At 41.3% G+C, this 23,069-nt stretch overlaps 1 protein-coding gene across 1 annotated transcript in view; it reads left to right on the top strand.

The window, feature by feature from the left end:
• The window catches only part of LOC124775355, a 442,958-nt gene that overhangs the window by 349,491 nt on the left and 70,398 nt on the right, over positions 1-23,069 (top strand). The window lies entirely within an intron of this gene.

Here is a 23,069-nt window from a genome sequence, read left to right as displayed (position 1 = left end):
CATTTTCGGCACACAGTCGCCATTAGCGCGTCTGAAAATGTGTGCACACTTAGGTGCTGCACCGTACTCTGACATGCACCAACACACCTCTGCGTATGTGGACTGCTGCCAGCACCAACGTGCGACGACCGCAGGACAAGTGCACCGCATGGTCATACCCCGAGGTGATTTAAACCCGCAAACCGCCATCCAGAGCGTTGTTTCACCATGTATCAGCATTTTCCTTAATTTACGAGCATGAGTGTAGAAGGTGGTCGTATTGGTGCGAACCCGACAATGTACGTTAGCGTTGGAATTGGCTTTAAGCGCCGGTGTCACCCCTCTCCCCCACCTCTGCCGCTGGCGTTCCCTGGGAGTGGCGGTGCTGGTGCTGACGTGGCAGAACTGAATCAGGCGGGCGGCGAGCCGTGTGACGGCGACCGGCGTCTCTCTGGTCCGCCGCAGCCGAGAATAGCGGGCAAGGCCGCCCCCCCCCCCCCCCCTCCTCTGCCAGCCTTCAGCTGGACCGTGGCCAGACCTGCCCGCCGCCTCAGTTCAATGCAGCGACGCCGCGCGACGAACGTCCATCCGACGAGTCGCGAAGCCGGCAACGACCGTATCGACAGCGAGTGCGACTGCGACGCGAAATGGTCGCCGGTACGTACGCCGCGACAGCTGCGTGTTGCCGACGTGCCGATTGCTGCTCCCAAAAGGCTCCACTGTGCAGTAGCTCCTTCTTAACCCCTCTGTATACCCGCTATCTCCCGACTGCTCGGGCCATAGTAAGCAAGAAGATCGGTCGTGCTTCGAGCCATTGAACTGTTCATCCGTGTGCTCGACCCTGCGGAGAAAATATGTTACGTATGACATGTATATTTCCGCGCACCGATAGCAACTATGAAACAATAGACAACAATGTTGACAAAACCAATAATTTTAAGATGTCTGCGAAGTAAATACGACCGATTCATCAGTGAAAAAAAAAAAAAAGATTTCATATTTGCAAGTGGATAATGTATCAGTTGTTGTTGTTGTGGTCTTCAGTCCAGAGACTGCTTTGATGCAGCTCTTCATGCTACTCTATCCTGTACAAGGTTCTTCATCTCCCAGTACCTACTGCAACCTACATCCTTCTGAATCTGTTTAGTGTATTCATCTCTTGGTCTCCCTCTACGATTTTTGCCCTCCACGCTGCCCTCCAATACTAAATTGGTGATCCCTTGATGCCTTAGATTATGCCCTACCAACCTATCCCCTCTTCTAGTCAAGTTGTACCACAAATTCCTCTTCTCTCCAATTCTGTTCAATACCTCCTCGTTAGTTATGTGATCTACCCATCTAATCTTCAGCATTCTTCTGTAGCGCCACATTTCGAAAGCTTCTATTCTCTTCTTCTCCAAACTATTTATCGTCCATGTTTCACTTCCATACATGGCTACACTCCATACAAATACTTTCAGAAACGACTTCCTGACACTTAAATCTATACTCGATGTTAACAAATTTTTCTTCTTCAGAAACGCTTTCCTTGCCATTGCCAGTCTACATTTTATATCCTCTCTACTTCGACCATCATCAGTTATTTTGCTCCCGAAATAGCAAAACCCCTTACTACCCTAATCTAATTCCCTCAGCATCAGTCGACTTAATTCGACTATATTCCATTATCCTCCGTTTGCTTTTGTTGATGTTCATCTTATATCCTCCTTTCAAGACACTGTCCATTCCGTTCAGCTGCTCTTCCAAGTCCTTTGCTGTCTCTGACAGAATTACAATGTCATCGGCGAACCTCAAAGTTTTTATTTCTTCTCCATGGATTTTAATTCCTACTCCGAATTCTTCTTTTGTTTCTTTTACTGGTTGCACAATATACACATTGCATAACATCGGGGATAGGCTACAACCCTGTCTCACCCAATTACTGCTTCCCTTTCATGCCCCTCGACTCTTATTACTGCCATCTGGTTTCTGTACAAATTGTAAATAGCCTTCACTCTCTGTATTTTACCCCTGCCACCTTCAGAATTTGACAGTTTCAGTAACAATTTATAAATTAATACTTAGTTTAAATACATTATTTTCTTGCAGTATGGGTCCACAGCTCCTATATATTTTTTAACAGATTTCATCTTGCTTTCAGCTGTTAGAAGTACCTTTTGCGAATGCAATTTCGGCACTAAGCCATTTTCAGGCATACACAAAACATAACAGAAGGTAATGAGGACAATTTACAGTGGTATAAACAATACGTACAGATTTGTAGTTTATTGACGATCGTATAACGCACTTACAACGTTTTTATATATAGGGCAGAAATAACAACGTAATTTACACAACTGCACATCAAAGGACAATTAGTCAGCGATACTGGTCAATATTCCATTTTATGTGCTGCCATTTTAAGTGTATTGTATATATCGCAAAACAACGAGTGAGCACTTACAGTACCTTAGAGTAAATGTCTGTTTGTTCATTGAGTACGTATTGTGGTTTTTCTATGAAGGCGCTATAAATTTTAGTTTCTTCCGGAGCGTCCATTAACCTGTCTTTCTCTATCCTGTGTAGTGCCTTTACATATTCCTCGATGCTGCTGGTGTTATGATTACAGTTTCGTAGATCTGCAGTGAAGAAGAATTACAGTGCTCGCTTATGTTTGTGTGCTCTCTGAATTTCGTGGTGAAACATCTGCTTGTTTATATGAATGCGTGCTGTCTGTTCATTCGCACGTCTCCGAAATAACAGACATCAAGCAGAGACTGTAAATTGTCCCCATTACGCTCTATTATGTTTTATAGACGCTTGTAAATAGCTTAATGCCGAAATGAAAATCGCAAAATAAAGTTCTAACAGCCGAAAGTAACATGAAATCCTTTACATAAATTGTTCTGAGAGTACTTGCAGACTATTAGTAATCTTCAACTGTGTGAAATTTTTCGAAACAGTGATGTTTATTTAAACGGAAACCGAAAGTTTTTGCATTCTCGAGATGTTTCTCTCCGTTCCTTATTTTTTGTACGTAGTTTGCAAGCTCTTGTTGGAGGGGTTTAAGTTTCACAATTTGGCCTCAATGTTGCGTGTACAGTCTCATCGGTATATGTCCCGTCGGTAATGGTCCTCGCCAATCTAAACTTGTGACGGAACGTTTTGTAATAATTCTTCGGCTGTTTGAAGTCTTTCTTATACTCGGCATGTTTCTGTTTCTTTTTCATATTTTTGTGTTATATAGAATATATGCATTATGAAGTGCTAAATGCCGGCCGGAGTGGCCGAGCGGTTCTAGGCGCTACAGTCTGGAACCGCGCGTCCGCTACGGTCGCAGGTTCGCATCCTGCCTCGGGCATTGATGTGTGTGATGTCCTTAGGTTAGTTAGGTTTAAGTAGTTCTAAGTTCTAGGGGACTGATGATCTCAGAAGTTAAGTCCCATAGTGCTCAGAGCCATTTGAACCATTTTTTTAAGTGCTAAATCAAATATGCAAAATAAACTTTTCGGTACGCTTCCAAATATTTCCTCATAACAAGGATACCCGATGATATCTGATCTTGGCGCTGAATAACAGTCATTCCCTTGCTGTAACCAACAATACATTTTCCTTTGAAAGGAGAACTTCGTTCACTTCCGTTTTCTTTCGTGCTTTATAGAAATAATATGGACGGCTCGTTTATCCTTCCACTTTAACGCTAATATGCCATTTGAACTTCTCATTGTGCATTCCCCCATTTTTTAAATTTTACCTTAATAAACTCTCCCGACATGTTTTTCTATTAACCCTTAAATCGCGAGGTGACTTTTCTGTAACGCATACCACGAGGTGGGGTCTCTGGGACCTCTATGTTTAAGACGAGATTTAAGGCAAAATTGAAATATTTAATTTAAGCAATATAACATTTATTTTCACAATTACTTAAGTATTGTTTAAATGCTTCTAGTTTATTTTATAGCACTATACAAAGTCAGCAGCATTTTACTATTTATCACACAAGACCACGTAATTTTGTGTGGTTCTTTTAAATAGTACACACAGATAGACTGTTAGAGCACTGAATTTTACGTTCTGAAAAATTATACAATCTGTAGCAAATAAATTTCCAAATAAAACTACATTCCAAGATTTAAATTTGCTCATAAAAATTCCACCCGATAGGTACAAAAAGAAAGTCTGTCAGATTGACGTCCATTGCTGGGAACTACATTTTTCTTATCACCACTCAGGACACATTCGATTTTGACAGACACTTTAAGTAATTCATTGAAGAAACAGACAGATCCGTATCACAACGTTCCTGAAGTTCTTCCTCTGAATGATACTCTAGGTCGACAGCAGAACTTTGATCACTGGCTGATCTAAAATCGTCGTCTTTTTCGTTTATTTCTGAGACCATAGACCGACTAACAATTTCATCAAACTCGGGAAAGTTAAAAATGACACATTCGTGCCAAAACATTTTGAACTATATAAGGTACCATGCTGAAGAAAACAGGTACGTAGTTCTCGAGGCGCAGTCTAGCAGAATGGTTCAAATGGCTCTGAGGACTATGGGACTTAACATCTAAGGTCATCAGTCCCCTAGAACTTAGAACTACTTAAACCTAACTAACCTAAGGACATCACCCACAGCCATGCCCGAGGCAGGATTCGAACCTGCGACCGTAGCGGTCGCGCGGTTCCAGACTGAAGCGCCGAGAACCCCTCGTCCACACCGGCCGGCAGTCTAGGAGATTCCAACACCTATCAGTAACACGTGTCGACAATGAACACAGAAGGCGGTAAAGCAACCGACGACAAAACATCGTAGGTTCGGCAATTTGAGGAGGGTAGGGGTAGTATAGAAGCATTCCACCACAATTGGCCTTGGAGAGCGAGTCTGAAAATTTTCTCGCGGTCTGAGAGACTATACCTCGTGACCTCGAGAATTAAGGGTTAAAACGTACTGTCTCAACAGCATCCGTTCCATTTTCGTCTAAAGTTACAAGCGCTTTCGGCGAATATTACTAATTATCCATCCACAAAGAGTGTCCTTTATTTTGAATTGACTTTGATATCTCCATCACAATCGTTTCAGATGCATTGCAATTACGATCTGTTTTACCTTTCCTGAATATATTTTAAAATTATAGCAATAGCACTATGCTGACTTACAAAGTTTCCAATATTTTATCCCAAATCTCGCCCTCTTCGAGGAATTAAAATGTTTATAAAACGTGCGTCTCTTAAATTTCATTAACGATACTTCGATCGCGATGTTCTCTTCCATTACTTCTTTGAATTTTTTATTAAAACAGTTTAATACAGCTGCAAGTGTAATGTATTCATCTTGTTAGTCATATCGTTATTTCCATAATGTAGAAACATAGCGATTTGCAAAAATCTTTTCATTGGAACTGTTTTCTTGAGTATCGACGTTTCTGTGATGAGTCTTTTAGACCAGTACCTCTGTATTTTTCAGTTTTTGTTACTTGAGCTGTAATTATGCACAAAGCAAAGTATATTATAATTCCATTACAGCCGACAGGGATCCATGTCTCATCAAGTTTCTTTCTTGTATTTTCATTGCTAATTTTTTGTCTGCGTTCCGAATCGTTTCAGTGATAATATTATTCCAAAACACACTGATGAACACTATATAAAACGTCAAACACTGTTGCACTTCCACCTAACCGGTCAAAAATTCGTGACCGATGGGGGTAACGCAGGGGATTAGTACACTGGACTGGCATTCGGGAAGACGACGATCCAAACCCGCGTGCGGCCATCCTGATTTAGGTTTTCCGTAATTTCCCTACATCGCTTAAGGCAAATGCCCGGATGGTTCCTTCGAAAGGGCACGGCTGCTTACATTCACCATCCTTCTGTAACCTGAGCTTGTGCTCCGTCTCTAATGACCTCGTTGTCGACGTGACGTTAAGCACTAATCTTCTCCTCTTCCTCTAAAATTGGTGCTAGTATGCCAGGACTCTGGGTGTACTCCCACATTTTTCGCTTGTTATTTTCTTCTATCCAAATCCATTGCGTCGGTTATTCATGATTGATAGTGTCTTTACCATGCGTGTCACCTTCAGTGATTAATCTTCTTGGATGTTTTCGTGCAGAAACATAATACCGTTAACATCACTGTCATTATCGGCAGGATCTACCGAATCACTGTCGGCAATAGTAACACATTTTCACTACCATCTTCGGTAATAGATATTATTGTTACCAACAAGATAGGTATATGGGTTGTCTAATTCTTTTATGGAATTACAACCGACACGTGGTGTGTGAATGCAACGAAGGAAACTTCCTGCCAGATTAAAAGTGTGTGCCGGACCAAGACTCCAACTCGGGACCTTTGCCTTTGCCGGAAAGTTTCATATCAGCGCACACTCCGCTGCAGGGGGAAAATCTCAATCTGCAACGAACGAGTTCACGTAATTGACTAAATAGAATATTGAGAATTGTTGAACCACGACTCCGAACTGTGTTACTGTCCTTTGTCACGAGTGACGTATCACGAGCCAAGCTCGTCTTGTTTACGTGTGGTTCACACGAAGAACTGCGAGGCATGTTCGTACTTCTCCGCCCCTGGCAGCTGAGTGGTCAGCGTGACGGAATATCATACCTAACGGCCCGGGTTCGATTCCCGGATAGGTCGGAGATTTTCTCCGCTCAGGGACTGAGTGTTGTGTTGTCCTTATCATCATCATTTCATCCCCATCGACACGCAAGTCGCCGAAGTGGCATCAACTCGTAAGACTTGGCCAGGATAACGGTCTACCCGACGGGAGACCCTAGCCACACGGCATTTCCATTTTCATGCTCGTGCTTGTTGCTTATAGCCTAACTTGCTTACCACGAGTCTTGGTTTTAGGCCAAGGGCTTAATGCTTCTTTCTATAGAAATGTTACTACTATCGTGTCATAAATTTGGACCGTTTAAAGTTTCCTTACTATAGCTCTCAACAGGTGAAACAACATGTTTCTCACGGTTAAGCTTAACTTCTGAAAATTTTTCAGGAATTATAAAACATAGGTGTCAGTGGCCTGTTGTGTATCAGACAATAAATTCAAAGTTTCTGACTTGAATTCCATGTCTATCGTAACGTTGATCACACGTGATGAATTTGAAGTATATACCAGATAAAGATTCGAACACAGGTCTCCACTTTTCGCGAGAAATGCGTTTCCATTTACGCTATGCAAGGATGACTCACGGACTGACTGACAGCTCCAAAGGAAGTAGCCCCTGATTGACAAGTTGGAGCTTTGAGTCGGTTCGTGAGAAGTGCTGAGATGTATATTATGTTCAAAATCAAATGTCTCTGAGCACTATGGGACTTAACATCTGAGGTCATCAGTCCCCTAGAACTTAGAACTACTTAAACCTAACTAACCTAAGGACATCACACACATCCATGCCCGAGGTAGGATTCGAACCTGTATTTTATGTCTTAATCCTGTTGCACACAGCGTACACAGAATCTGGACAGGTCAGTTTCATCTACAAAAAAATTTGACCATATCGCCCAGATCGTCAAAATAAATATCACATGGCCACTGTCTTGTAGTACATGTGAATTTTTAGGCTAACGTATATGCTGTAGCAAACGCTGAAGTTCTGCAGTTTAACTTCTCTAATATATATCTAAAAGCAGTTCAAATACTGCACGAACATAGGACAGAGAAAATTATCTACAAAAACAAATTAAAATTAGGATACTGATCGAAAAATTTATATTTTTGCGTATTCAAAAATATCAGCTGGAGTTGTCACTTTTTAAAAAAAAATTTCCTTCTCTGTGTAACATAAACAAGTAGAGGATATTTTGATAACTTTTAAGCTTTTTACGCGGGGTAACTCAATTTATTTAAACTGAATAAAATATTACAAGAAAAATAACGTCGTAGATAGAACATTGCCAGTAGAAGGCAGGGATCCTAGTACGAATCTCGGTCCAGTACATAGTTTTGTCATGTATGGTCAACGTAGCATATATTCTCCACAGAATAAAATATTTCCTTCGCTCATCCAATCATACTTTCTAGGATTCCATACCTCAGTCGGTAAAAACGGAACCCCTATAGGATCGCTTTGTTGTCCGCCTCTCTGTCCGATTATTATGACCCCCCTTTCCTCAGGAACGGCTAGAGTTATGAAATTGAGATTTACTCGTATGTCAATGGAAATGAAATGAGCGTATGGCATCGCTGGCCGGGAGGCTCCATCCGGGGAAGTTCGGCCGCCAAGTGCAAGTCTTATCTCAGTCGACGCCACGCTGGGCGACTTGCGCGCCGGTGACGAGGATGAAATGATGATGAGGACAACACAACACCCAGTTCGCGAGCGGAGAAAATCTCAACCCGGCCGGGAATCGAAAGCGGGCCATCTTGCATGGGAGGCGAGTATGTTACCACCAAGCTAAGCAGGCGGACCGTATGTCAACTACTGAGGTCTACGGTAAAACATTTACGCTGTTAAGTCAATGTAGTCAAAATATACGACCATAAATGTCGCGTATTTTTGATACTCGCAAACTCATTCATCAAAACCCACAGGCTGTTTCCCGTTGGCCTAGAGTCACGAAATTGGACAAGAAACATGGCTTCCAAGGAAAAGGAAGGGAAAAAAATCCGAAAATAGGTAATTTGCAATTATACCAGATAAAAATATTTTTCACCGTTTATTGTCCGTCTGTCTGCTGTCTGTTTCTTTAAGACATTTTCTAACGAACGGGTAGAGCTATCAAGTTAAAATTTCGAGTTAAACACTGTCGTCTACGACCTCTTAGCGATGTCAAACTTTGAAGCTTCGAAGTTAACTCAATCAAAAGATACCGCCATTTTTGTCACGTAGTTTGATGCAACGTCACTCATCAAAACCTATAGACGAACTATCTACATGCATAATCACTTTTGTACGGTACCCTCAGAGCGCGAGTCCTGTTCCTACAACTGAGACTTTATCGTCATTTGAGATCCCTTTCACGCAATCTGTAGCTCCATCGCTCCGATTACACATTAAATTGTAGGTCCCCTAGTAAATACATACACCAAAAAAAGTTTTGCTTCACCCCGGTTCCCAGAACTCCTGAAGATAGACGTTGACTGCGGATATCGTATCACAGACACAGTCCCTTTGACTGTTCAGAGATGTCGTTAAACTAACCTAAATATTAAACAACCATGCATGAGCAGCGCTTATTAGGCGGAGTGGGTCCGACAGCCGATCAGTTCCAGTCATTGCACCACGATGGAGGTACACGGCTCGTGTTGTCTGTAGTTCAACCACGATTAGACGGTCAATATCGATGTTCGATCTCGTCCGCATTGCTACTTTGGGCCAGGAAGGGCTCTCAACAAGGGAAGTGTCCAGACGTCTCGGAGTAAACCAAAGCGATGTTGTTCTGACATGGTGGAGATACAGAGAGACAGCAACTGTCGATGACATGCCTCGCTCAGACCGCTCAAGGCCTACTACTGCACTGGATGACCACTGACTGCGTATTGTGGTTCGGAGAAATCCTGACACCAACGCCACCATGTTGAATATTGCTTTTCGTGCAGCCACAGGACGTCATGTCACGACTCAAACTGTGCGCAAGATGTTGCATGACGGGAAAATTCACTCTCGACGTCCATGGCGAGGTGCATCTTTACAAGCATGACACCATGCAGCGCGGTACAGATGGGCCCAACAACATGCCGAATGGACCGCTCAGGATTGGCATCATGTTCTCTTCAGCGATGAGTGTTGCATATGCCTTCAACCAGACAATCGTCGGAGACGTGTTTGGAGTCAACCCCGTCAAGCTGAATGCCTTAGACACACTGCCCAGCGAGTGCAGCAAGATGGAGGTTCCCTGCTGTTTTGGGGTGGCATTATGTGGGGCCGACGTACGCCGCTGGTGGAAGGCGTCGTAACGGCTGTACGATACGTGAATGCCGTCCTCCGACCGATAGTGCAGCATATTGGCGAGACATTCGTCTTCATGGACGGCAATTCGCGCCCCCATCGTACGCATCTTGTGTATGGCTTCCTTCAGGATAACGACATGGCTCGACTATAGTGGGCAGCATGTTCTCCAGACATGAACCCTATCGAACACGCCTGGGATAGATTGAAAAGGGCTGTTTATGGACCACGTGGCCCACCAACCACTCTGAGGGATCTACGCCGAATCGCCGTTGAGGAATGGTCCAATCTGGACCAACAGTGCTTTGATCAAATTGTGGATAGTATGCCACGACGAATACAGGCATCCATCAATGCAAGAGGACGCGCTGATGGGTATTAGAGGTGCCGGTGCGTACAGCAATCTGGACCACCACCTCCTAAGGTCTCGCTGTATGGTGGTACAACAAGAAATGTGTGGTTTTCATGAGGAATAAATGTGGCGGAAATGATGTTTATGTTGGCCTCTATTCCAGTTTTTTTTACAATATCCGGAACTCTTGGAACCGAGGTGATGCAAAACTTCTTTTAGAAGTGTGTATGATACAGATAGCCGTGACATGTGGAATACTATACCTAACAAACACGGAGCAGTTCCACCCTAGCTTCCTGGTTGGTGAACACTTTTAAAACGTGTAGAATATCACGGAAAGCTGAATTTCCAACAACAGTGACATCAAACTTCCTGGCAGATTAAAACTGTGTGCCGGACCGAGACTCGAACTCGGGACCTTTGCCTTTCGCGGGCAAGTGCTCTACCAGCTGAGCTACCCAAGCACGACTCACGCCCCGTCCTCACAGCTTCACTTCTGCCAGTATCTATCAGTTGGTAGAGCACTTGCCCGCAAAAGGCAAAGGTTCCGAGTTCGAGTCTCGGTCCAGCACACTGTTTTAATCTGCCAAGAAGTTTCATATCAGCGCACACTCCGCTGCAGAGTGAAAATCTCATTCTGGAAACAGTGACATCATCAAGGAAAAATTCTCGTTTTCGAGTTCGCCGCGACTGTACGCCTTGGAGTGTGTACTTTTATCTGTACGTTTCTCGTCATCGTGAGATCCTGTATTCCACAGCCTCCACCGGAAGCCATGAAACGTCCCCTTTGAACAATTTATACATGACTGTGCTTAAACTGACACACAATATTTTGTTAGCGCAACGCAATCTGACTTTCACAATTCCCTACAAAAGAATGGCCCTGACTAACATTGAACTATACCTTTCACAAATCACTTACCTCACAAAAATCTTCGCTGCTCAAGCTACTGCAATACAGCGAGCGCCACTACTGCCAGCTAAATAAAAGATTCAAACTATGGAAGGCACTAACTACTGATAGGGATAGTTAGCAAATGAAAGATATTAGTAGAGAACAAACAATGTATTTACCTTGATATCATCATATATAAATATAGCAGTTCATGACAATTTACAAATCTCAGCCATCTCTCTCCCCACATCCACCACTGCTGGCGGCTCACCTCCAACTGCGCAACGCTACGCGCTGTTCACATCCAGCTGCCGCTGCCCAACACTACAATGGCAGACAACAATGCAAACTAGCCACAGACTGCACACAGCACAGCCAGTGATTTTCATATTGAGCGCTACGTAACGTTGCCAATAAGAAAACATAAACAGCCTACTTGTAACGTTGCCAATAAGAAAACATAAACAGCCTACTTACATAGAGAAAACATAAACAGCCTACTTACATAGCCCCCATGCTCCCCACAAAAAATTTTACAAAATATTTTTGGGCAGTGGCCAATACATATTTGTTAAAATTTTTCACCATCGTAATTACAATAACAAAGAAATCAAATGCACACACTTATTGATACAATGTTGGTCAAAAGCTAAAATTTTCTCACAGTCCATAAAGATAGTCCTGATCATTCATTACAGTAGAATATCAGTGTTTTTCTCAAAGTCTGAGCAGTGAAAGAAAATGCACACGGAAGTAGTGGATTTCCATGCAGTCTTGAAGAAGTAGTGTTGTCCTTCCAACGGAAAGACAGTGCTGACTCTCGACATGCAGACAAGTATTGGGTCACAACAGAGCAAACCCACTGCAGAGTCAGTCGAAGTTTTGATGAATATTGGTAGGTAGGTCATCACAGAGCAGACCCACTATAGTCCTGGTAGAGAGTATGGTATTGGTGGGCCACCAGAGGTGCAGACCCACTGCAGTCCTTGTAGAAATAATGATATTGATGGATCATCAAAGATGTAGACCCACTGTAGTCCTTGTAGAGATAGCCAGCAGCCATCTGTTGTGACTGTGCAGGTGCACAATCACCATTGAAGAGTCTTGCGGATAATATAGCAAGTCCATAAACCACCACTTGTGCACTCACAAAGTTTTTGGAATTGTCCTTAGAACCAGCAATGCTGTTATCCAGTCCCTTGCTGAATTATTAACACACGTGCAAACACTAACAGTCCCTACTTCTCACATATTGTCCATATACTATGACCAACAGAAACGTGTGCAGTGAAATGTAACTTAATTTGAAGAACTGGTGTCTGTACAATTATAAATTTACAACATGAAAATACAATTACAAAGGTACAAAATACATTATTAAAGAACATAGCAATATAGATAACAATTGTAGTAACACAGGCTTTACAAAAGAATAGAAATAAACATATACATCAGTGTTACAGGAATTATGAGATAAGTAGATACATAAAAGATCAGAATAACTTTTGGAACACCAACTTTACACATGAGCATTAAAACAAAACAGAATAAATAATGTCTAAGCATATTTACAAGGTAAATAACATATTATTAATGCCAATTATATTTGAGGATAACAGTATTCCTCATCATAGTGAATGTAGCTTAATATTAAAAGAGGAAAAAATTCTATGAAACTACACAGAGACAGGAAGAAAACAACTACACAAGGGTACACAAACACATAGTGGGATAACACCAATAGGAAAGGATAGGGTTCGTTTTCAGTGTAACATTTGGTACTGCAGTCCAACCCAAAACTTCATATATCTTTCCTCTTATTTCGTCCTTTGTTTCCACCAAAAAAATTCTATCTAAGCATGCTTTCTGTATTTATATGTTCACACATTTCTCACCTCAACATTTATTTCTAAGAAAATCCTACCTAAACCTGTTTTCTGTACTTTTTTTGTATAACTTCTCAATGCATTCTTTACCTATTCTCCATAGTCAGTTTCTTATATAGTCTACCCCCTCTTAAGCTAACTTAAATCTACTGAGCTCAGATGCTAAACTAAGGGACGAGGCAATGGAGCAGCACATAAAACAATTAATATAAACAGCAATGGAAAAAAATGGAAAATAGCAAAGCAAGCTACAGTAAATCTAAATTACCAAGCAATTCAACATTACAACTAATATGAGGCAATGCGCAGCAAACAAAAAAATAAATCTGGCTTAGCAGAGTAACACAAATTAAAGTTCAGTAGCACTATGCCTGGCAAACAGCAGCTTATATCTAAACATGACATAGCTCAAGCAAAAAAAATAGTACACTAAAGATAACAATGCAGATAAGGGAAATGTATAATCACATCTTAATGTCAGAGTAATTAAAGTGGTGCACCACAACAACTTATTGTAAAAGAAATATTACCATGTACTTGAAAAGAATATTATGTATGCAGTTACTAGTTCCTTCTTATTGTTCTTTCCTTTCCAAGTGCTCCTTTTTTAAAGAATGTGGATCATAAAATAATTATTTAATAGATCTGTTGACAGAAAGTGTTCACATTAGCAAATGCAATTTATTTTATAAAAGCAATGCTGCAACACAGCTGGAAACCAGATATCAAGTGAAATAAGCAATTACGCAAACCAAAGCATAAAAACATCATTCAATAGTCATGTGGCATTTCGTAAGTCAGTAGCTCTCAACTCTCATAGAAAGACACTTGTCATAATCAGGTGTGCAGATGTACGAATATTTCCCATCAATTCATAAGCATTGCAGTAATTAGCACAAAGTACGAGTAATCATATGTTTTCAGGTAATGAGCGTGTAATATTTGCGATGCTTTCTACAAAGGAATGTCAATAGCAAGGTTAATGGAAGTAATGAGGGTGTCGCATTTGCAATATTTTCTCTAAAGGAATGTCAATGGCGAGGATAAAGGCCTGCCTTTTTTCCTTTTTTTTTTCTACCTGTGCTTCCGGAAAGGCACACCCTAATGGCTTGTTCTCCAGGTGTTTGACACAGCTGCGTGCCCACAAGGCATTACGTGCAGGTGGTCACTTAACTTTCTTACAGAAATATTTACGACACCAGTTTCCGCTACTGTGACAGTCTCACATAAAAATATTTCACAGGTCAAGAATTAGCGTTGCAAATCTGTAGAAAGAAAATCCTATAAATATAAGTGTCCAAATAAAATATTCGTCAGTATTGTGATACAGTCACGCATTTACGCACATTTCATAACTCTTAAAGTACGATTCTTGGTTTCCAACATACTTCTTATTCCTCATATACGGTAGCATCATCTTATTGATCATAAACATATCTCAACAGCATAGTACACATCGTCGTCGTAATAATAACATCATAACACCTCAGTCAAATCTCAAAAACGTCGTAGCTTTCTGCAATAATTTCAAAACCTAAAAAAAATTCTCTGCTCATTTCAATAGTGTCATCTACCTCAAACGTACTTTAAAATCATGCTCCCTTACCAAATATATCATTCAAAGCTCTCATAGTATCACAATGGTTCCGAAAAAATATGAACAGATCACACAGTACAGACAAAATACAATTTCATAAGTGTGAAGTTATCCAACTCTGTAATTGCGTAAACATATGTCACTGATGTAATAAAAAAAGTTTATCTCTCAGTTACATGATCAGATAGCTGTGTAATTTGTGTGTTAGAGAAATATGGTACCGATGTGTAAAGTTGTATAAGCAAATACCATAATAGCTAGGGTTCCTTGTGGTTGCCACACACATGGTACACAAAGTAAGTGTGTACCCCCCTGAGGATTAATGTAATTATACCTCAGGTGTTACAGATTACAGCAATGGAATGAAATGGATCACGGAAAACTTTCTTTGTAATTCAAAAATCTTTAAAAATAAATGTTTTAAGTACAAAATTAATCACTCAAATACGTGTACTGTAGCGCTAAATGTGCGTCTTGTTGCAACATAATCTGTGTAGAAGTGTCGTAGTTATCGTCCTCCGAAAGCTAAGTTCTGCAGAAGTCAATGTACTTACCTCATGATAAACAAAAGTGAAATGCTTTGTGAATAGATATCTTAGTTATTACGCTTATTGCCGTGATGAGGAAAGTACTGTGCTGTAACGTATTGTTGTGCTACGGAAAAGGCAGTCTCATTGTAGCTATACCACAAAAGTTACTACTAAAACCTGTTTTACTTTCCAGAATAAAACAGAAAACTGTGCAGATATAAAACAGAAACACTGCAAAAGCAACATTGTAAATTGTCACTCATTGGTAGCGTCGTGATAAAATCGTGTAGCTGTCACATAAACTAACCACTGTGCCATCTGGTATCTCACTGAAAGTATTTTAAATCCAGAATATATTTTCAAGTAAACCAAAATGTTGCATTAAAATCTCGTTAGCAGTACTGGTAAATGTTATAAGTATGTAAGCCTTATAGTCGTTCCATAATTGTGCAACTAACAAGCAAGAATGTACACACACAATACCACTGTGACGTCTGTTCACTATAACAATGCATTCGTCATTTCTGTTTCAATAAGTTCTCTTGGTTCTTGACTGGATATTTAACTTCAAACATTGTTGCATGTTAACAGATTCTAAGTCTGACAAGCATACTAGTAATGTAAAGTGAAAAGTTTTATGGCAATGACAAAGTTAAAAAGCAGATTATCTTTCAATAAACGGTTTTACATGTGAAATGTGGTGTAAACCTTTACTCTTCCTAGTACGCAGAGTTTCAACTTCAACGCAATTATCATGCGGTATACGTCGGTAAAGAATACTGGAATTTTTCTCAAGGTTAGCGCCTATGTTATTTTTCTCTGAGCCAGCCGGCGCACGCGGCTGCCTGCGGCGCGAGTCATTGTCTGTTTCTTTGTTGGCGCGCGTCGTTATTGGGATTAGGAGACCTAACTTCTACTAATTTACCTTGACGAGAAGGCCCTGCCCTGTTTGAAGCTCGCCAGTTCTGATGGAATTCAGGTCTGTCGTTTTGTCGGTAGTTTACATAGTTTCTTGTTTGTCGGTCATGTGGTGGAGAATTTCTCCCAGAATCGTAACTGCGCGCTGAACTGTTGCGTCTGAAGTTATTCTGTCTCCCTTGATAATAATTGTTTTTGTTCCCATATTGTCTGTTTCTATGGTAATATCTGTCATGTTCATTACTACGGAAATGCGATCTTTCTCTGTAACTATTATTACTCTGCCAGTGGTAGTCATACGGGTGGTGTCTGTTTTGGTCACGATTTGTGTTGTGAGAATAGCTTTGTCGTGTCCAGTTATTATTTCTTTCATCGCGGAATTGCGACTGATGTGATCTGTAATTGTTGTGCTCCTGCGTTCCGCGATTGTCAGTGTCACTTTCCAGTTCTTGTAACAGTCCCTGAAAAGCTTCAATGTCGTCTTTGCAACGTCCTGCCAAAATAATATGTCGCAAATGTTCAGGCAGTTTAATTAAGCAAATTCGGATGAGTTCTGAGGGGCTGTATGGGTTTGAAAGATACTGATTCTTATGCAACATGTCTTCAAAATATTTCATAAGACTGGAAAATTCAGATTGTTCGAAACGTTTCATCATTATGATGCTATGTTTTACTTGGTCTTGTGTGGCTTGAGACCAATATGCTGAGAGGAAGGCATGGTAAAACTCTCCTTCACTGTGGCAATCGTGAATGACCGATCGCATTCTTACCGCTGGTTCATTCTCTAAATAGCCACACATAAATTCTAACCTGTGCTCCAATGACCAGTTGGGAGGAAAACAATGAGAGAATTGATGGAGCCACGCTTGTGGATGAATGTCGTTGCCGGAATTCTTAAATGTTTTGAATTTACGTGTAGTAATGAACAGCTTATAGTCAAAATCATCATGTCGGCGAGTCGCATGTCGGTCATTGTTACGTCGTGTCGGCTGTTCAATCTCAAAATTTGGTGCACATTGCCAATTTCTTTCATAATTTCCGAAATGCGCTGTGTTATTATTTTGTGGCTGTTCCATATTTCTATGTCCCTCTTCCCGTATTGGGGCGCGAGTGTCCTCTGAAATACGTAATTCTTGTACTACTTGTGCCAACTGATCTTGCACTTCCCGGATTTCTCTTTTGTACTGTGTATTGATTTGATTTTGATTTTGTTTGAATTTTCTAATTTCTACATACTCTTCAGTGTCAGTGAAGGCTACAGGTGTTGTGTTATTCAGATCATCATCTACCTTTGTAGATAAGTTAGTGAACTGATCTGAAAGTTCGGCTACTTTATCCGATAGTGAAATTATTTCCTCTGTATGTTTTTCTGAACCAAGTTTCAGAGTATCTACTGTGTCCTTTAAGTTTTTCTGAGTTTTTGCCAGTTGCATAACTGAATCGGTAGATGCAACTGAGTCAATTTTAGCTTGCAATGTGTCGTGATTTTCATGAACAATGGTTTGCAGTTCTTTTATGGCTGCTTCATGATTCTGTAATACATTTTCATGCCGTGAAAAAATGGGTTGAAAATGCTCACAAATTTGTGTTTTTACGTCATTACAGACTTTTTGACATTTCGATTCAATGTTATGTAACTCACTAGTTAAATCTTCACGTGTTTGTTCAAGTGTGGTGTCTAACTTTTGAAGATTTTGTCCCATTGCGTCTAACTGTTGCTGTGTTTGTCTCTGGTGTTGTTCCATTGTGTCTAACTTTTGAAGATTTTGTTCCATTGTGTCTAACTTTTCAAGCTTTTGTCCCATTTGTTGCATTAATTGTAATAACAATGCACTGGTGTCTGAAACATGTTCCTCAGTGCTTTTCGGCAGTGAATTTGCACCGGCAACATTCACATTTTGACAAGCGGAAAATGTGTCTTGACTCATTTGAGAAAACGGTGAGGACGCAAAACCTGAATCTACAGTATTTGCAAAATTGTGTCCTGTCATTTCGGATTCCTGAGGCGAGCTGTTGTCGACCGATCGATCGATAATGCTTCCCTCTTCACTAATTGTTTCACTGTCCACACCATTGTTTTCCGCCCGCTCCATTTCCCTATGCACAATTACCAAATTACTACTTTGAACATCAGTTAATTCATTACTCGGTGGTGCTAACACACTGCTTTCATTTTCACTGTCATTTCTCAGTTTACTTTGGAGCCTAGTATTACGTTTTTCACACGCCATTATTGTCACAGTATTTCACACGACAACACAGAAAAACACAATTTGAAGATCAAAAATAAGAGAACACATTAACATAGCACTGAAAATAATATCTAGTTCATTGCAGCTGCGGAATACTTGATGCAAATCTACATGCATGCCACAACTGTTTTACTGTACAACAATGAAAGTCTGCAACTACAAAGGAGATTTTCTCTACAATTACGCGCTAGCAATAAACAAAATCTACACTAATTACACAAACGACAAGAAAAAAAATCAGAAGATTCCAGTGAGGTATCCTCGGCTAAGGGTCGACATATGAAACGTCCCCTTTGAACAATTTATACATGACTGTGCTTAAACTGACACACAATATTTTGTTAGCGCAACGCAATCTGACTTTCACAATTCCCTACAAAAGAATGGCCCTGACTAACATTGAACTATACCTTTCACAAATCACTTACCTCACAAAAATCTTCGCTGCTCAAGCTACTGCAATACAGCGAGCGCCACTACTGCCAGCTAAATAAAAGATTCAAACTATGGAAGGCACTAACTACTGATAGGGATAGTTAGCAAATGAAAGATATTAGTAGAGAACAAACAATGTATTTACCTTGATATCATCATATATAAATATAGCAGTTCATGACAATTTACAAATCTCAGCCATCTCTCTCCCCACATCCACCACTGCTGGCGGCTCACCTCCAACTGCGCAACGCTACGCGCTGTTCACATCCAGCTGCCGCTGCCCAACACTACAATGGCAGACAACAATGCAAACTAGCCACAGACTGCACACAGCACAGCCAGTGATTTTCATATTGAGCGCTACGTAACGTTGCCAATAAGAAAACATAAACAGCCTACTTGTAACGTTGCCAATAAGAAAACATAAACAGCCTACTTACATAGAGAAAACATAAACAGCCTACTTACAGCCATTGCTCCACTCATGTAATCATAGAGGCCGTGTGTTCTGCAGACGCACTCATTCACCTTCGATTGTTAAGTTCCTGTCCTGCGTAACGTATTTCTAGCCCTCGTGGCGTGCACGTCACTAGCCCAACAATCTCCCTACTGTCAGTAAGCCTATTACGCGTGCGTAGTTCGGCGCTTTTCGAAAAAAGAGAGCCTGCCATATTCTGTTATGATTAAAACGAACATTTTCGTTTAGAATACACTAACGTTCATGTGAGGAGCATGATACTGCTGCTCGTCTGACCGATCTTGTGAGATTGATTTCTGGTTGCGAAAACATATATGATGAAATCTGCGAGTGCTTAAATTATGATGCTTAAGAACCAGGATCGAGCTACCCATTATCACACAAACTAACGCACTGAAATGCATTGATCTGTTATGAGAGTATTCAGTACAAAATTCGTATGACTATACCATCCTTTTGACACTCAGAGAAAAGCGAATGAAAAACAGAAACCGAAAAAATTGGTAGATCATTTCCCGAAGGAGAAATGAAAGCAAGTGACATAATCTACAGTACGTTTTAAGTGTAATTTCGTATATAAGTTATCGGTTTTCGGCAGTAAGGCGTATAAAGTGCAGTTAGCTATCAAATTTGTCAGGTAGTATGCTTTGTAAAAACAGTAAACAGCAGTTTCTGGTAACAACTTGTGTATTTTGGATTATACGTGTTTGTCGGTTATGTGTGCAGTCTCAGGTCCGCATTAACTCGAATAGTCGGAAGCTTTCTGTACTTCGGAACGGTTCAAGATATTGAAACATAATGTAACGTAGAAACTGCCAGCCATGCCAAAGTTTGAATTTCATTGATACGCTAAAAGCCTTGTCACTATGTGAACTCACACCAACGAAATTATCGTACTGAAAATTACTGCATTTCCCTGTCATCCTTTGCGCAATCTCTTGCTATTCGTAAGATTATATTTATAAAAATAGTTTCTTTCTATCTCTTTACAAACAATTTTGAGCAAACGCGTTGTCGTCTATTCACAGTTTGCGACACACCCTACTTTGATTTCGCTGACACACGAATCTAGCAGTAAATGGGGTATGGCTGCCCACATCGCTTCGCTACTTAGAGGTCGCGCAGTTTTGATACATTGTACAGGGCATCAAAAACTCACAAGCATCTACGCTTTTGTAGGTGCGCTGTATTACAGCGTGCCCTTTAAGTACGTTGGGGTGCCCATACCTTTAATTAATGTAGCCTTAGGCATTCAGCTCTTCGGCTCATACCGAATAATAGGACAGATCGTTAAGCATTTGGAAATGGGTTGCCTTTGTTGTTCTACATTCATCTATTCGATATACTTTAAAAATAAATTGATATCTATTAGCAGGCAAAAGGAAATAAGGAGAAAAGGAAAGGCTGGTGCAATGCTGTGAATTATACGAAACAAGTAAGAGCATCTGACATTATCTTCAGTGGTGGCCGGTTCTTGTACACCTTCCGCATCTTCACTGACTGAATGACGCAGCAATGTATATACACTATGTGTTCAAAAGTATCCGCACACCCCCAAAAACATAATATTTTTCATATCAGATGCATTGTGCTGCCACCTCCTGCCAGATGCTCCATATCAGCCACCTCAGCAGTCATTAGACATCGTGAGAGAGCAGAATGGGAAGCTCCGCAGAACTCACGGACTTCGAACGTGGTCAGGTGATAGGGGTGCCAGTTGTGTCATACGTCTGTACGCGAGATTTCCACATTCCTAAACATCCCTAGGTCCACTTTTTCCAATGTGATAGTGAAGAGGAAACGTGAAGGCACACGTACAGTACAAAAGCGTACAGGCCGACCTCGTCTGTTGACTGACAGAGACCGCCGACAGTTGAAGAAGGTCGTAATGTGTAAAAGGCAGACGTCTATCCAGATCGTCATACAAGAATTCCAAACTGCATCAGGGTCCACTGCAAGTACGATGACAATTAGGTGGGAGATGAGAAAACTTGGACTTCATGGTCGAGCGGCTGCTTATAAGCCTCACGTCACGCCGGTAAATGCCAGACGTCGCCTCGCTTGGTGTAAGGAGCGTAAGCAGTGGACGATTGAACGTTGGGAAAACGTTGTGTGGAGTGACGCATCACGGTACACACAGTGGCGATCCCATGGCAGGGTGTGGGTATGGCGAATGGGAAAATGTCATTTGCCAGCGTGTGTAGTGCCAACAGTAAAATTCGGAAGCGGTGGTGTTATGGTGTGGTCGTGTTTTTCATGCAGGGGGCTTGCACCCCATGTTGTTTTGCTTGGCACTATCACAGCACAGGCTTACATTGATGTTTTAAGCACATTCTTGCTTCCCACTGTTGAAGAGGAATTCGGGGATGGTGATTGCATCTTTCAACAGGAACGAGCACCTGTTCATAATGCACGGCCTGTGGCGGAGTACTTACACGACAGTAACATCCATGTAACGGACTGGCCTGCACAGAGTCCTGACCTGAATCCTATAGAACATCTCTATGATGTTTTGGAACGCCGACTTCGTGCCAGGCCTCGCCGACCGACATCGATACCTCTCCTCAGTGCAGCACTCGGTGAAGAACGGGCAGCCATTCTCCAAGAAACCTTCCAGCACCAGATTGAACGTATGCCTGCGAGACTAGAAGCTGTCATCAAAGCTAAGGGTGGCCAACACCATATTCAGTTCCAGTATTACAGATGGAGGACGCCACGAACTTGTAAGTCATTTTCAACCAGGTGTCGGGATACTTTTGATCACATAGTGTATGTTGTGCCAGTCCATCGTCACATGGCTATCCTCGTAACAGTCTACATCGACATTACGTACACTCTGGAAGGCACATTATGATGTGTGACGAAATTACTTTCTGTGCCTATGTCACTTCCTCCAGTTTCTGTTCGTAGCGAATGATGCGCGAATGAACGATTGTTAGTACAGTAAGTCGCCGGGTGAGCTCGAACCTCTGTAATTTTAACTTCGTACGCATAGGACGAAGCAGTATATTAGCTTACTCTTCTAGGATCGTACCTACTCTGAATTTTAACAGTAAACAACACCTTACTTGTAGCGTATGGCAATGTATTTGTTTGCGCAACTCGGTCACACTTCCGAGCTTACTGTGATGAAATGCGCGGTATTTCTTTAGATCTTAATCTGTGATTCCTGTCTGGTAAGAATCTCACAGTGGTGAGCAATACTCAAGTAGCGGTCGAAAGAAGTTTTTCTAAGCCACCTCATCCATAGGTGGCCTACACTTCTGACGAATCTTCCAATGAATCTCGATTTGGCATCTATTTTTCCCACGATTGGTTTTATGTGATCTTCGGACTTCAGATCGCTCCGTCCGCATACTCTTAGATTTTTAATGGATGTGTGTGCTTCCAGTGATTGCTCGGCAACTAGTGGCGGGAACAACAGAACGAAAACAATCGATGCAGTCGGACGTTGAAAAACAGTCGATTCATTTGATTGTGGTTTTACATATGGGTTGAATTATTAATTTTTTTTTCTTTTGAGTGAAACCAATCTGTGGGAACAACCGAATGAAAACATTCTAGCCAGTCGGTTGCAGCTTTACGTGTCGGTTGGATTTTTCATTCACTCTTTTGAGAGAAAGCAGTCTGTGGGAGCAACTGAGCGAAAACAGGCAAAATACACCGGCGCATTCGGTCCTGAACGGAAACATTTGATCGCGTTTAGGCATTATTAAATCATTACCGTTGACTGCACTCAGTTATCGCCTGCAGTCGCTGTTATTGCCATTCCGATATCTGCTTTTTATTGAGTGCCAGTAAGTAGCTTTTAGTTCAGTTTGTCGTTCATGTTTATTAATAGCCGTTTACTTAA

This window comes from Schistocerca piceifrons, chromosome 2, assembly GCF_021461385.2.
Source record: "Schistocerca piceifrons isolate TAMUIC-IGC-003096 chromosome 2, iqSchPice1.1, whole genome shotgun sequence".
Lineage (NCBI taxonomy): Eukaryota > Metazoa > Arthropoda > Insecta > Orthoptera > Acrididae > Schistocerca > Schistocerca piceifrons.
This window is presented reverse-complemented; position numbering and strand designations above follow the sequence as displayed.